Below are 13,872 nucleotides of genomic sequence, written 5' to 3'. Positions count from 1 at the left end.
TGCTTATAACAAAACAGAGTGGTTCTCGTCGGTAATGGAAATCGTGCGCTGGACAAAATCTGGACCGAAAAATAGGGTTTTTTAAAAGAGGTCATATTTCATGCATTTTGGGAACAACTGCAGTTAATCCTAGTTTCGGTGCCATTGAAGGTAGGTATATCATGCGTTACCTCGGATGGCTTTATAAGGTAGCATTAACTCTGTTTGCAAATAGATAGGGGACATTACAGACCCATATTTGTGACGTCATTAGTTTGGGATCCAAGGCAATACTTTCCTTATTTTCTCCACTGCAAGACCGATTTAAAGACAATGTGGCCCTATATACGGTAAGCAAAACAAGGCAAGTACATAATAGAGGATCCATACATCCACGTAATGTAGCCATCCGTATCTTTTATTACAGAGACGCTTTCACATCTTAAACATCTGCATTTTTGTGCTTCTTGCACTTGTATTTCACAAACCTTCAAAAAGATATTACGCTGACAATGTAGAATTCTTAAATCGTGCCTTCGGTAAGATAGTTAAATGATAACTTTGATACTGAAAGAATGACCCAGTAGAAATTCACAACACAAACTCTCTGCCGTTGTTTGAGAGACTCCCCAATCTTTATTTTTCTGATGCAGAAAGTTAAATTGATGCCCAGATTCTGGCAGAAGGAAGACAAAACGTAGAGCATCTCACCCCTGGATATGAACAACAGGCATCTGTTATAATCGCTCTACTTTAGACTAGCTTCTCCTTTCCTAAGATTTACCTTGTTATGGAGGGCTTTTCAAATATAGCTTTTAAAAACCTCAAACTTTTCTGTGGAAACCTCAAAATCTGTACTGACACAGTAAAATTTCACCCCTAACTTCACTCATTGTCTTTTTTTTTCGGTGTTTTTTTTTTTAACCTTCTTTCAGGATATAAAATGACATTTACTGAGCTATCAAGGGTAAAATTTGAAAGCTGATGGCAGTTTCTTTGGTATCCACTTTTGATTTTATGTCGTCACACTGATTAAGCCACAAATAGCTGCAAGTTTCTTCACTTTGGCTTGTTGCCTGCAGACTCGCTATTATTGAATACTGTCAAAGGGTAGGCGCCATGCAAACAAGCGAAAAGGAAAATGACCTTGATGTTATTTCATTATAAATCATATAATGTAAATTCATTATAAATATCAGGCTACATTTGGAATGTCGGCATCTTTCTATAGTTATTTTTATAGCTTTGATCACAAACATGAATAAAATGACAGAAATCGTAGAAAAGTTTCAGCATAGAATACGGACATATACTGTATGCTGTGTACTCAACAACTTATCTGATTCCCACCTGCAGATCAAACATTCAAACATCAGAACGATTTGCTCTGTATATAAAATGCTCGTGTCAAAATGATCAAATTAGAATGACAGCATGGAGAACGCAGTGGTATGCATTCCGTGACAGTTCATGATTGTTTTAATCATAGAACTTTCAATCAACACAACCCCCTCCCAAACTGACAAGAGCTAAAAGTGCTATATCATGGAATCACTGTGATCTGGCAGGTGAGATTTTTTTGAGTTTCAAACATGGGGCATCCACTTCAATGACTTTGAATCCTTGCATACATTCTTTATATACGACATACAAAAAAAAAAATGAGCTCATAATGTCAGACTGGGGGAAAATTCTGTTTGGTAGGGTACGCGTGATAAACAGTGCTATATAAACACTGAAGAGGCAAAGTAACCATACCAATGTATACTATTTCAATCTACACCCATACATTCTGATGTTTCTTTCTTCCTATTATTATAGATTGGATCAAACAGGTCGCTGTCCCTAACTTCAACTCCAATATAATTTTACTCACTACATAAAAATTTGATACAAGATATCAATACTAGGACCTGCGCTCAACAAGCTTGCATTAAGTAGGTGTGTGTGTGTGTGTGTGTGCGTGTGTGTGTGTGTGTGTGTGTGTGTGTGTGTGTAATGGAATGTCATCATAATATTATACAAACACACGTACAAGTTACTACATTTATACATACATACATACACACATACATACCTATACATGCTCATACACTATGACATATTGCATTCACATTCGCATTCAAGAAGCCCTCGCTATCCTCATCTCTCCTCTGCTCTCCCCATTATGCCGGGGCATCCATATAGCAGGTCCTTATGTCATTTATTTCCAAGGGCCGACATCGAGATCAAGTTATTGCTTTTGTAAAACGCATTTATCTATCCCCCACTGTTATGTCAAGAGTGTAAATGTTTTACAAATAAATCTATCTATTCTATTGTTCACAAGGAGACAACAAGTTACAAGCTTATCAGCAGTCCCCTCCATTTCTAATAACGTTGTTTTAATTAAAGTCGAATGTTAATTGTCAGTTCAAAGTATATTTTTGTTACACCGTTGTACTGACTTTTTTTTTGTTACCATGTGAATGTAAATGTTTTGTGCTGTGTAAATGAAGTGGAAAGAAAACTAAGTAAAAATCTGTTATGACTATGTACGAGTAAACTTCATTTCTTTGTCCTGTTTTTCCTGTTTCAGAAAATGAAGAATTTGAAAGAACATGTAAATTAGGACACATTACACATCTGAACATTTCCACTTTTTATTTACAAATGCCGGCAACAAAAGTCAAAGTTCATTAACAAAATTCTTGATAGTACTGACTCTAAGCTTCCTTACGCTTATCGTATGAAGATATGAACGTCCATCATTGTCATAAGGTAGTGATTCAACCAAGAACTTCCGGTGATTGACTGCTTACAATTGCGTTTCGCCTTGAAGAATAAATCAACCAACTAAACATACACACAAGAACACACACGCGCATTATAGGTCGGTGTGAACCAGCACGAAGTGCTATAAATACCATCAAAGGTCATGTAGAAAAGTATTGCGAAAATCTGTAAGTTCTTTTTCATATACATTGATATAAAGTTATGTTCACTTTCAACTTGATATAAAGGGACTTTGATGGCTTTAGACCTATTCATAATGTAGTCTTTTAATTGGGAATTCACGGTCTTGATCACACTTCTTTTATTAGGTATTTTTGTCTTTATATCTGAAACATGTTTGAACATTTTGTTTGTTTTTGAGTGTTCATTGTCACACACAATCAAATAGCGTTGTACACTGTCCAAAGTCCCCGCCACAGAAACCGTTATATTGCTTACTTCAGCCACTATACTGTATATATCTTTTTTGTGTTTATCTCTAACTCTTCTGGTCATTTCTTTCTCTTTCTTTTTGTCTATCTATCTGTCTTTGATTCTCCCGTTCTATCTATCTCTGTTTTTTTCTCCATCGCCCTCTAAATATCTCTCTTTTCTCTATACTCATGTCCCCAAAATTTTCCTTTCCCCGCTCTCTCTACACCTTTCTTTTATTTCAAGGAATAAAGGGATATGATTTGACTTCGTGTTACCAAGCCAACACTTTCTCGGTCGCCTGAGTTCAGCTGTGTTTTGCGTGTCAATATTGGCAACTCTTCAACCACCGTGTACACGCGTGGAGGGGGCCCCCCGAGCGCCGGTGTATTTTAAATAGACTTGGCTGCAACATGACTTGCACACACAAACATTTCAATTGAGCCCGCTCTGAGTCGGTAACTACGCGGGCTGCATGGCGCTTTTTATCGTTCACTTTCTCGGTATTCAATCATACATCGTGACATTGAATTCATCATAGTCCCAAGGCAAGCATCTCTCCCGTCTATTTTTGCCTCTTTTTTCCTCGTTCTTTGTTGTCGTTACGTTCTCTATGGGCAAAGCCGACGAGTGCCAGGAATTTCTATTTCAGACTATCTATATTTTACCCACTCATATCTCTCGTGTTGACTCTCTATGTCTCTCTTTCTTTCTCTAATTCTATCTATCCATCTATCTGACGATCAGTTTTTCTTTCTGCCCTAAATCTACAAAATACACATTACTTTAAATTCTTTAATATCATTAGTTCGTTTCGTTTTGCTTTTCTCGCAGCGTTTTGTGACATTGTGGGTCTTTATTAACCTATGTGTCCGTCTATATAAAGGCCTATACATACATATATACATACACACTCACACACACACACACACACACACACACACACACACACATATATATATATATATATATATGTATGTATGTACATATGTTAATATATTAGTCATAAATTGATTAGTCATGGAGAGACGTGTATTAATGTATAAATATTTATAGACATCAGTGCATGATTAATTAATTCATAATGCAATTCATTGTTAAAATACAGCCGGTTTCCATGCAAAGGAAAACGTGAATATCAACATCATTCTTACTTTTATCTTCAAGTTAAAAATCCATTGACTTTTGATTGACGTCTACCATCCTGTCTCCTTCTTTTCCCCTCTATTCACTCCCAACCCACCATCCCCATCACCCCAGCCCACCCCAGCCCACCTCCTTTAAGTCACTAGCAATTCCCAATCACCGCTTGAGATATTATTATTCAGTGAAAGTATAGGAGAGATCAAAAGACTCTTCCCTGGCAATCAAATCGACGGAGCTCCAGCTTCGCTGGGTCACGAGGAATAATGGTCGATTGTCTTGCTACCTGCAGCTGAGCAAATTTAATTATTGTTCTACCTTCCAGTCTCCCCTCTTGGCTTCCATTCTAATTCATATTTCCAGTGAAAATGTGTATACACCGTCTCTATCTCTCACTGTCCAATCTTCGGGTCATATATTCTCTCCTTCTTTCTCTCCCTTTCCCTTTCTCCTTCTCTCTCTCTCTCTCTTTCTTTCTCTGTCTTTGCTACATGTATTTTTAACATCACGTCGTTGTTTTGTCATTCTCAACTCACACTCTCTTTGTATTTTTGGCTCTTTCGCCCTCTCTCTCTCTCTCTCTCTCACTATATATCTATATATATCTATCTCTCACTATCTATATATCTACTATCTCTCACGTTATTTTTCTCTCTTCTCTCTTTTTAGCCCATCGCACTCTTAACTGGTTTATATGCAGTAAAAAGTATTTGTTTGGAGGTGAGTGGGTGTGTGTGTGTGTGTGGATGGGTGTGTGTGTGTGTGGATGTGTGTATAACATTGGTACACTGTATTCGTTAGTATTTTCGTATTTTCGCTGGAGAGTGCCTGGTATGTGGTGCGCACTGATTGTGGTGAGTAATGAACGGAAATTAAAGGTTTGATGAATTAAATCATCTTGGATTAAGAATAGAATTTCTGCTCTGCAAACGCAGGAAAGGATGCCCCTAGGAAGGGCATAATAGTACCTCCAGATGCAACTCACCTCAACTTGCAACCATGCAAGCCAAGGTTGAAGCTTCCATAAACAATGATGAGCGCACAGCGCTAAAGAATCCAGATTCCTGTCGGAATGCATAGAAATTTTTGCCTTTCAGGCCAGGAATCTTCATGAAATGTCTGTCAAGGACCGCTTGTGGTTCTAGGATAGGCGGACAATATTGCCGTAAAGTGAGATTATTCACCTGCAAATCAGCAAATTAAAACGACATTGTGAACTCATTTCTTCCACTGCTCAGCACATTGGCAATTCATGCTTGGGACTTAACACCTACATTTTATACTAATTGATATTCACGCGGTTAAAGTGCCTCTATAATTAGGAAAGCATGCGAAAAAATGCTTTCCTTTACGGGTTAAAAAATACAGGGCACACATAACTCTTTTTTTTTTTTGCACCGCCGAACCACAGAGAAGTTTAATATAGACTCATATTTGCGTAACGATAAAAATTGGATATCTGTGGAAAATAATAATTCCAAGGTAACAGAGATGGGGAAACTTTCACGATCTTATATGAGGAAATATGACAAGCAAAAAGTCTTCAGTGTAATATGAGATTCACGCCTGCGTGCACTTTCATGTAACACGTGTACGATACGATTCAATCGATATCATTATGTATCACCTATGTTGGGGTGGGGTATTGCTGAGGGGGCTGCTTGCTTAGTTCAAGTGCCCCCCCCCCCCCCCATCTTCAACCCAAGACATTTTGCTTCAATCAGTTCATGTGACTACTCTTGTAATCATATATTTTCTCTTATTCTCTACATCTATCCTTCCATTTCTCTATCTCTCTCTCTCTCTTTCTCAACTTCATGTCTATCTCTTGCCCTCATTATTCTTTTCTTAGTGGTTTTGATGTTTCTAGTTTTCTTGGCAGATATCCTTTAATTTTTGTTTTTCTTATATCACGCTTCAAGCATATTTTCAAGATAGCCAGGAATGAACTTTAAATGACCTTCACAGAAGCAATTTCCGTACAATTTAAATAGATAAGTAACTGAAATTGGCTAATTTCTCCTACGTTATTGAGTGGGGCTGTTTTCGTGCCATTGCGCGGATGAACTGCTACATTTTTGTGTCAATTTGACTCGTTTTACCCATGCCTCTGAAATAACAACATCGAAACACTCAAAATTGATTGGACCTCCACAGTTGAAAAGTGTGTTGTTATTTCCTTTAAATATGCGCATGGGAGATTTTCAACATTGCCCAGTTTAGCCTTCAGCAGTTTTATCGATTATACAGGAACAGTTTACCTTGTCGTCAGTCATCGTATGATTTTTTACATTTTGAGTAACTCTTAGTTGTAGTTACCTGACTGGCAAGGTCGGAATCCGAATAAATAAACGTAAAAGCAATCCCCTGAAAATCATGAAATATGGAGAGAAAGAGAAAAGAGAGAGGAAATGGGGGGGGGGGGGGAGAGACAAGATTGATCAATGTCCATTTATAGTTGCATGTTATTTTGTTTGTATGAGATGCTGAAAGGGTAAAACATGCAAAAAGAACATAGCAGAGTTCAACTACTTGATATCAAACTCACGTTATAAAAACACAAGATGCGCATTTTGAATCAACTATGATCTCGAATACAGAACCACGGAGAGACATAGGAACAACAACATAATGATGCAATGTAACATACTCCGCATTGTACTTTTCACGGGGGAAACGCACACAGCATTGATTAACAGCCATGGACACATGGTCGTGAGAACCGTCACTGCATACCAATGTTTGTGAACATAGCGCCCCCATGACTGTGTTGATAACTCATTGGCTTGTGTATATACGTAGGACGCACAGTATGAATGATGTGTATGTGTGTGTGTGTGTTTGGATTTCGTGCCGACGCCACGATCGGGAGGCGTACACAAGGGGCAGCAAAAATGCAAGGAAAATGTCGAACTTACGATGAGCTGCGTTGATTATCCTCGACGGACAGTTTTCCGGCTATATATTTACCACAATCCTATTCATTCCTCGCTTTATACACTCAAGTGTGTTTCTATCTTAATATGAAATATTGTTGACATTCACATGTTTGTTTGTTTGTTTGTTTGTTTGTTTTTTGGGGGGGGGGAGGAGGGGTTAACATGTTTAATATTCGGAGAATACACGTATAAAGCAAGGAAGCGCAGCGCAGGTGAGGGTAGGGGTACCCCTCCTCCCCACAACACACACACACACACACACACACTCACACACACATACACAAACGAACATGTGCAAGGGACCCTTGCCCTTTCAGAACTTAAGTTTTACGATGTGGTGTAGACTTTTCTGATGGCACTATTTTGATAAATTTCCATTCAAGAAAGTGAAGTCATCTAGCGCATGAAGGTATTAAGTGAGGGGAGGATGTGGGAGTGGATATCCCTCCTCGCGAGAGAACCTTTGCATTTTTAGAATTGAAACTCAACATTTTTGATAGAATATTTTGGAAAGTATTTGGAAAATTTAAATGGAAAAATGAACTTTTGTATTTCAGAATTGAAACTCAACGATCTGGTGCACGTTTTTGGTATAACAATTTGGAAAGTACATGTACTTGGAAAATCTAGATAGAAAAATGAACTTTTGCATTTCCAGAATTGAAAATTAACGATCTGGTGCACACTTTTGGTAGAATATTTTGAAACATATTTGGAAAATTTTCCGTCAAAAAGAAATTAGAACCACTCAGGACAAAAATTGTGAATGGTTATATCATGGTATGTGTCAACTCTCTTTCTGCGTGTTAGTATTCACTGCGTAAGACTGTGAAGGTGGATAGCTCACTCCAGCACTAGCAATATAAAAGCCAGTGACAAAAAGGTGACACGTGCCACGATGACTCCATGTGCATTATTTTTCACGCTTGGATAACAAGAAGATCAGTAGCAAACGCAAGACGCACAAAAGAAAAGCCAAATTCTTCAATTGTTGCATGATTTTTTCATGTATTTTCTAAACAATTGGAAAGTCCAAATCCTAGTCTAAAGCAGAAGGAATTTGTATTACTTTTCGGGGGGAGTAGACCCCCCCCCCTCTTTCTCACTGTGGCCGTTATTCTTAGTCAATTCGTATTCAGTCTTTCATCTCTCACAGGCTGCTTGTTCCTGTCTACCGTAGATGTCAATATCTTCGAACCATCGTTGTCAATATGTTCCAATCATGCGACGACAGATTAAAGACATTATCATCAGTGTCTCGATTTTGCGACTCCAGCCAGCATGTTCCTAAATGTCAGCAACGTCGCCGACATTGTGTAAACATGAAACAAACAAAAAATGATAGAACGACAAGTCAAAATACTTTCAAAATTGAAAAATATGAGTGAACGGATGTACAAGTATTGATAAAATAAGCCGTTCAACAAACGGTTCATGAGCATGATTTTATAAAAGTCCAGACATGTCTCAATTGTGCCAAATAATTAAGAAACGAGTCAAAAGTGTGTGTTTTTTTTCCTTTTTTAATCCACACGACAGGGCTCGATACTAATTTATTTCTTTTTCTCTTCGGGCCACTATAGTCTTAAAATGAGAAATCTTGGTGGCACGAAAAAGAACTATATTGGCTCAAAATAAACGGAAACATAGCAATCCATTTTGAATTGTAAGTGCCCAATGTGGTCCGACATTGATTTATAGTGTTTCCAGGACATCGAGTCTCCGCTTATATCAATCATGCATGATCAATTATAAACATATTCAGACAGCTGAGTCAGAAAAGCGCGATGATTTCTGAAGCTGAACAACCACATTTTTAAACAGTGTCATCAAGCAATCATAAAGTGTTACCTATATGACGCGACATTTGGTCCTGTGACAAATATTCCGGTCTTATTTTCTCCAAGGACTTATGGTTACGATTAGGGTTAGGGTTGTGATAAGCCTATAGGTTTGGTATGATTTGAGGATTATAGGATAAGGGTTCAAGGGTCATGTTTGTGGGTAGAATTTCTGTTTGGCTTAGCGTGCAGATATTTCATGGGAGCTATTATCGCAGGAGCAAATATCATGGAACCACTTTTATTACTCTCCATGCTGAATGTCACATATATATTTTCATACATAAGACACATCTTTGAAGAAGTTGAATTACAACGGTGCTACCAAGACAAGTCCTCTGCATCGGCTGAGGCCAGGTGTGTGCGCTCACTCGCTAAATCGCGATCCTTCTGACATGGTCATTTATCAACTTTGTCGGGGCCGGCATGTAAATTTTCACCTCTGAATTCTCGGCACGCCCTCATTTCGTTTAACCCCCCGCACGACTCGTTTGATCAACCCACGCAAAAACACTCACCTTCCCCCCATCCTACTTCCCAGCGAAACGCACGGCCACCCCAGCAAACAGACAGACATACAGACAAACAGACATACACACACACACACACACACACACACACACACACACACACACACTCAGTCGGAGTAGCGCATAGATTTGGGATCCTCAAAAGCAACTCCCAAAAGGAAGCCCCATTAATGTGCCTATTCATTATCAATTTTTCATATTTACATAGCAGATTTTGTCTAAAGTGATCCTATGTTAAAACTCTGGAATCCCACATCTTGAAAATGTAAGGAAGGAAATTCAAGTTTTTGATCAAAAATTGATACATTTTCACTGGTGAAAGTCTGTCAGGAATGGAATCTCGGAGCGACTGGGTTAAAGTATTACCTAACACTAATGATATCAGTATAGGATGTTTGTTACCTGGGAACATCATCAGTTAAAACACTTTGTATCGCACACCATTAAAAATAATTGATTTCATGTGTGTATGTGTTGGAGTGGTTTTATTCTTTTCTTTTTCCTATGTATTGCCACGGTATCAATCGCACTTTTTTCTTTGTACTAATTTAATTTCGACGTAGATTGCACCATTCGATTTCTATTGTGGCTAATGGAAGCAAATTAAAACTCAGAAGTAAATAAAAGGATGTCCACACATTAATGATGTTTATACACGTACGTTCAAGCACGCACACACAAACACAGAGTAACACACACTCACACACATGCACACACACACGGGTGCACGCGAGCATACATATACACTTTTTTATACATGATAGCTGATGTTAAACGGATTTTAAAGTTTAATATCAATATCGCGTCCATGGTTGAAGAAGTGATTATCAATCTGTTTCTTGTTTGCGTGTTTCTCTTTCTGTTTATTTGTTTTGTTTTTGTTGAATGGAGCGCGTTTTAATGCAATTTTAAGATCTTCATCACGGTCGGACAGAAGCAGACGTAACCTTGTGTGCATGTCTGCTTCAGAAAAGTCTTTTTAAAGTTTTAAACATTGCATCGTTGTTGCTGATGAAGAATGCTATAACTCACCCGTTTGGTCCTTTGTTTCGTAAAGATGCACTTCCTTAACAGGATTGAGCATTTTCATGCCATTTTAAGTTTTTCATCATATGTATATATGTGTATTTTGTGTCTACATGTTACAGGGGTCTCCCGTTATAATGAAATCCTGATGGGGACCGACCGTTTTCTTTTCGTCATATCGAAATTTCCATATATCCGAACAAATAAGGTTTGCAAAGATATATTCATGATAATTTTTTCACCATGAATGTTACTTCGTTGTATCCGAAATTTCGTTATAACCGTGTTCATTTAAATAGAATGCACTGTATATGTATGTATGTATGTATGTAAGTTGATCTACCTATATATCTATCCATCCATCTGTCTACCTATCTATCTATCTATTTACCTATCTATCTATCTATCTATCTATCTATCTATCTATCTATCTAGCTATCTATCTATCTATCTATCTATCTATCTATGATATACATACATGTACTATAGCGCCTCTACGTGAATGATCATGTGCAGAGTTCATGGACATAGATTGTTTTAATGTGCCGTCACCCAAACATTAAGTCAATTCGACTTTGTCTCCAGGCAATTTGCCTGCATAGACAGGTTTTTCAACAGAAATCTCAAATTGTCTGAATGAAGACTAAATGCATGTTTTAAATAGGCAGTCAATTGCGAGACCGCCATCCCGTTTAGTTCAGTCTCCGACTTCAATCTCAATCTAATCAAACTCCATCTAATAATATGGATCTTAAGGGAAGATGTCTGAATAGATCATTCCGTCTGTCGGTATGTCATTTTCTTCTAGAACCCTACATGTCACTCTGCCATCAATGATTATATTTCATACTTTTTTTATTGTTGTCTCTATGCAGGAAAGCATGAAATAATATTAAAAACATCCCTACTCTTTGATAACACTATACCTTCTGCATTACAATGACATTGAAATAACTTAATCCATGAAAATCGCACCGCTGGAATTTGAAATAATACATTTGCTTTTGAATGTTTATCTAACAGAGTAAAGGAAAGTACCCTGCCTCAATTACAATGCACGCAAAATTTGCACCTAACGATTAAGATATTCCACATTTCTGTGGTCTTGTTCTAAGAAGAGTTGTAATTGATTATATAGTTAATTTCTACGTAAGTCTATGGCAGCCTGTGTGATAAGGAACTTTATGATCGATTATATCTTTTGGTAAAACGTAGCCCATAGCTACAGCTAATGTACTAAGACAAAAAATGAATGGTTGAATGTCCCTGCATTGAAACTTTGCAACTGTAAAATTACCGTCTTTCTTGTTTTGGAATTAATTACTTCAATTCAATTCGGTTCAATTAAATTTAACCATCGTTCATTTCCGTCGAGCCAAAGAGTGAAACAAATCACGTAACATACATATCAGTAATCGCATTGTTTTATCAATTTGTAAGAGTCAATTATTAATTAGCAATAAATGAATACAAACCAACTGAAATGAGGACACAAATGGTTACCTGTAACATCTAAAAACTGTTTTTTTTTTATGTGTGTGTATTATATCTCTTTACAGGTGGCTCTATATCATCAGTAGGAGAGAGGTGGAAATAATCGGCTCCGCGTGGGGGAAAAACACACATCTGATAACCTCCATCAACCCTTCAAGCTTTTTAGTGCATCCCTAGGGTAGACAGAGAGAGCGAGAGAGGGGGAGAGAGAGAGGGAGAGAGAGAGAGGGTAGGCGGGAGAGAGTGGCGCGAGCGCAAAGGGTGCCTGAGATTTTGGACGTGCTAATTGAGATGTGCACTGTTGTATGGCATTACAGCGGTGATGAAAATGTCCAGCAAATTTGTGCTGCGTTGTCCTTACATCCGTGCTACGCGGCCACGCCAGGCGGCTCTCATCCCAAGTGCTGAAGAGACGATACACGGCGACTGTGAGAACGCTGCGTGATGGTGGAGGGAGCGCCCTGAGAAGAAAAAAGGCGGATGCGCACTTCATAGAAGCCGGAAACCGACGATCGTCCCGTATTCTGTGAATGGGGGTTTCACCCTCCCAACGCACTCTCAATGTTGTCATGCCCATCTCGAACGGCGAGCAGGCCCATTACCACTGAAGAGCAACCAGCGAAGAGTTAGAGATCGTATCACGTTAAACTCCTCTCGCAGATATACGCGCGATGAGCCTTTCTTGTTGTTGTTTTTATTTCTGTCCGTAAAATGTTGTCCCATACGTGTTCCCAGTAGTCGATCACGCAATGCACGACATAACAACTACGGACCCTTCTCGTAATCACATTCTCGATTAAAACGGTCTTTCCATCTGACAGGTGTCAGTCCATGATTGTACCCACAGAGATGCCGGACAGATATTTCGATTGTTCTTTACATGACCGAACAATGAGTTGAATGAATCCGGCGCCTGCACAGCATTCATATATAGATCCTATCCAACGTGCAGCCGATCATCGGACACACTGACAAAACTTCGAGCGGGAAAAATTCGGTTTTATTGTACTGCTTTATCAGTGGCGTACCTCATCAAACATTCGGACGACCGTTGCGTCATTGTCAAGCGGCGGGAGGCATTCTCCTTGTGGATTTATATATCAACGTCTCGCTTCCGACCTTGGAGAGAAGTTTGAGCTATTTATCGAGCGAAGCAGCTGATTAAAAATAATTTCAAAAAAGGAATCTACCAACACCGTAAGCCAAAATCATCACTACTTCTATCTCGCGATGAACATCGGGACAGGATACAAAGTGACACCGTGAAACGTTCCTAGGATCGAGAAGATCGAGCTCCTACCAGCCAGAAAGAGATAAGAGTCGTGGACAGATGAGAATATTTGCACCATGAAGACAGACGTTGCCCTGACATTGCTTTCCTGCGAACTTCTAGGATTCTTCCTCTTGATATCACGATGCTGCGCCAATGGTAAGTCAAATCAAGCATTATTATCCTACTCTCCTGTCAAATTTGACTTTGGGTGTTTTTTTGGCATTTTCCGCAATTTGTTTTTTCCGACTTGAACATCAAGCGTATATGGACGTGTGATTGTTACTGGTGCTTTTTTTTTTTAATTCAATTGAGTTGTGCGTTGTTTTTATCCATTTTAAAGTATATCACGTTTCTACGTAAATTTAGTTCCCATTAGTGACAATTGGTGCTTCTGATTTGATAAGTTTGATGCACTCGAGGAGATAACACCTGTTCTCTCGGTGTTTGTGTTTTGTAAGAGA

Source organism: Diadema setosum, chromosome 15 (genome assembly GCF_964275005.1).
Source record: "Diadema setosum chromosome 15, eeDiaSeto1, whole genome shotgun sequence".
Taxonomy (NCBI): domain Eukaryota; kingdom Metazoa; phylum Echinodermata; class Echinoidea; order Diadematoida; family Diadematidae; genus Diadema; species Diadema setosum.
The sequence above is the reverse complement of the archived record's forward strand: the minus strand, read 5'-3'. Positions refer to the sequence as shown.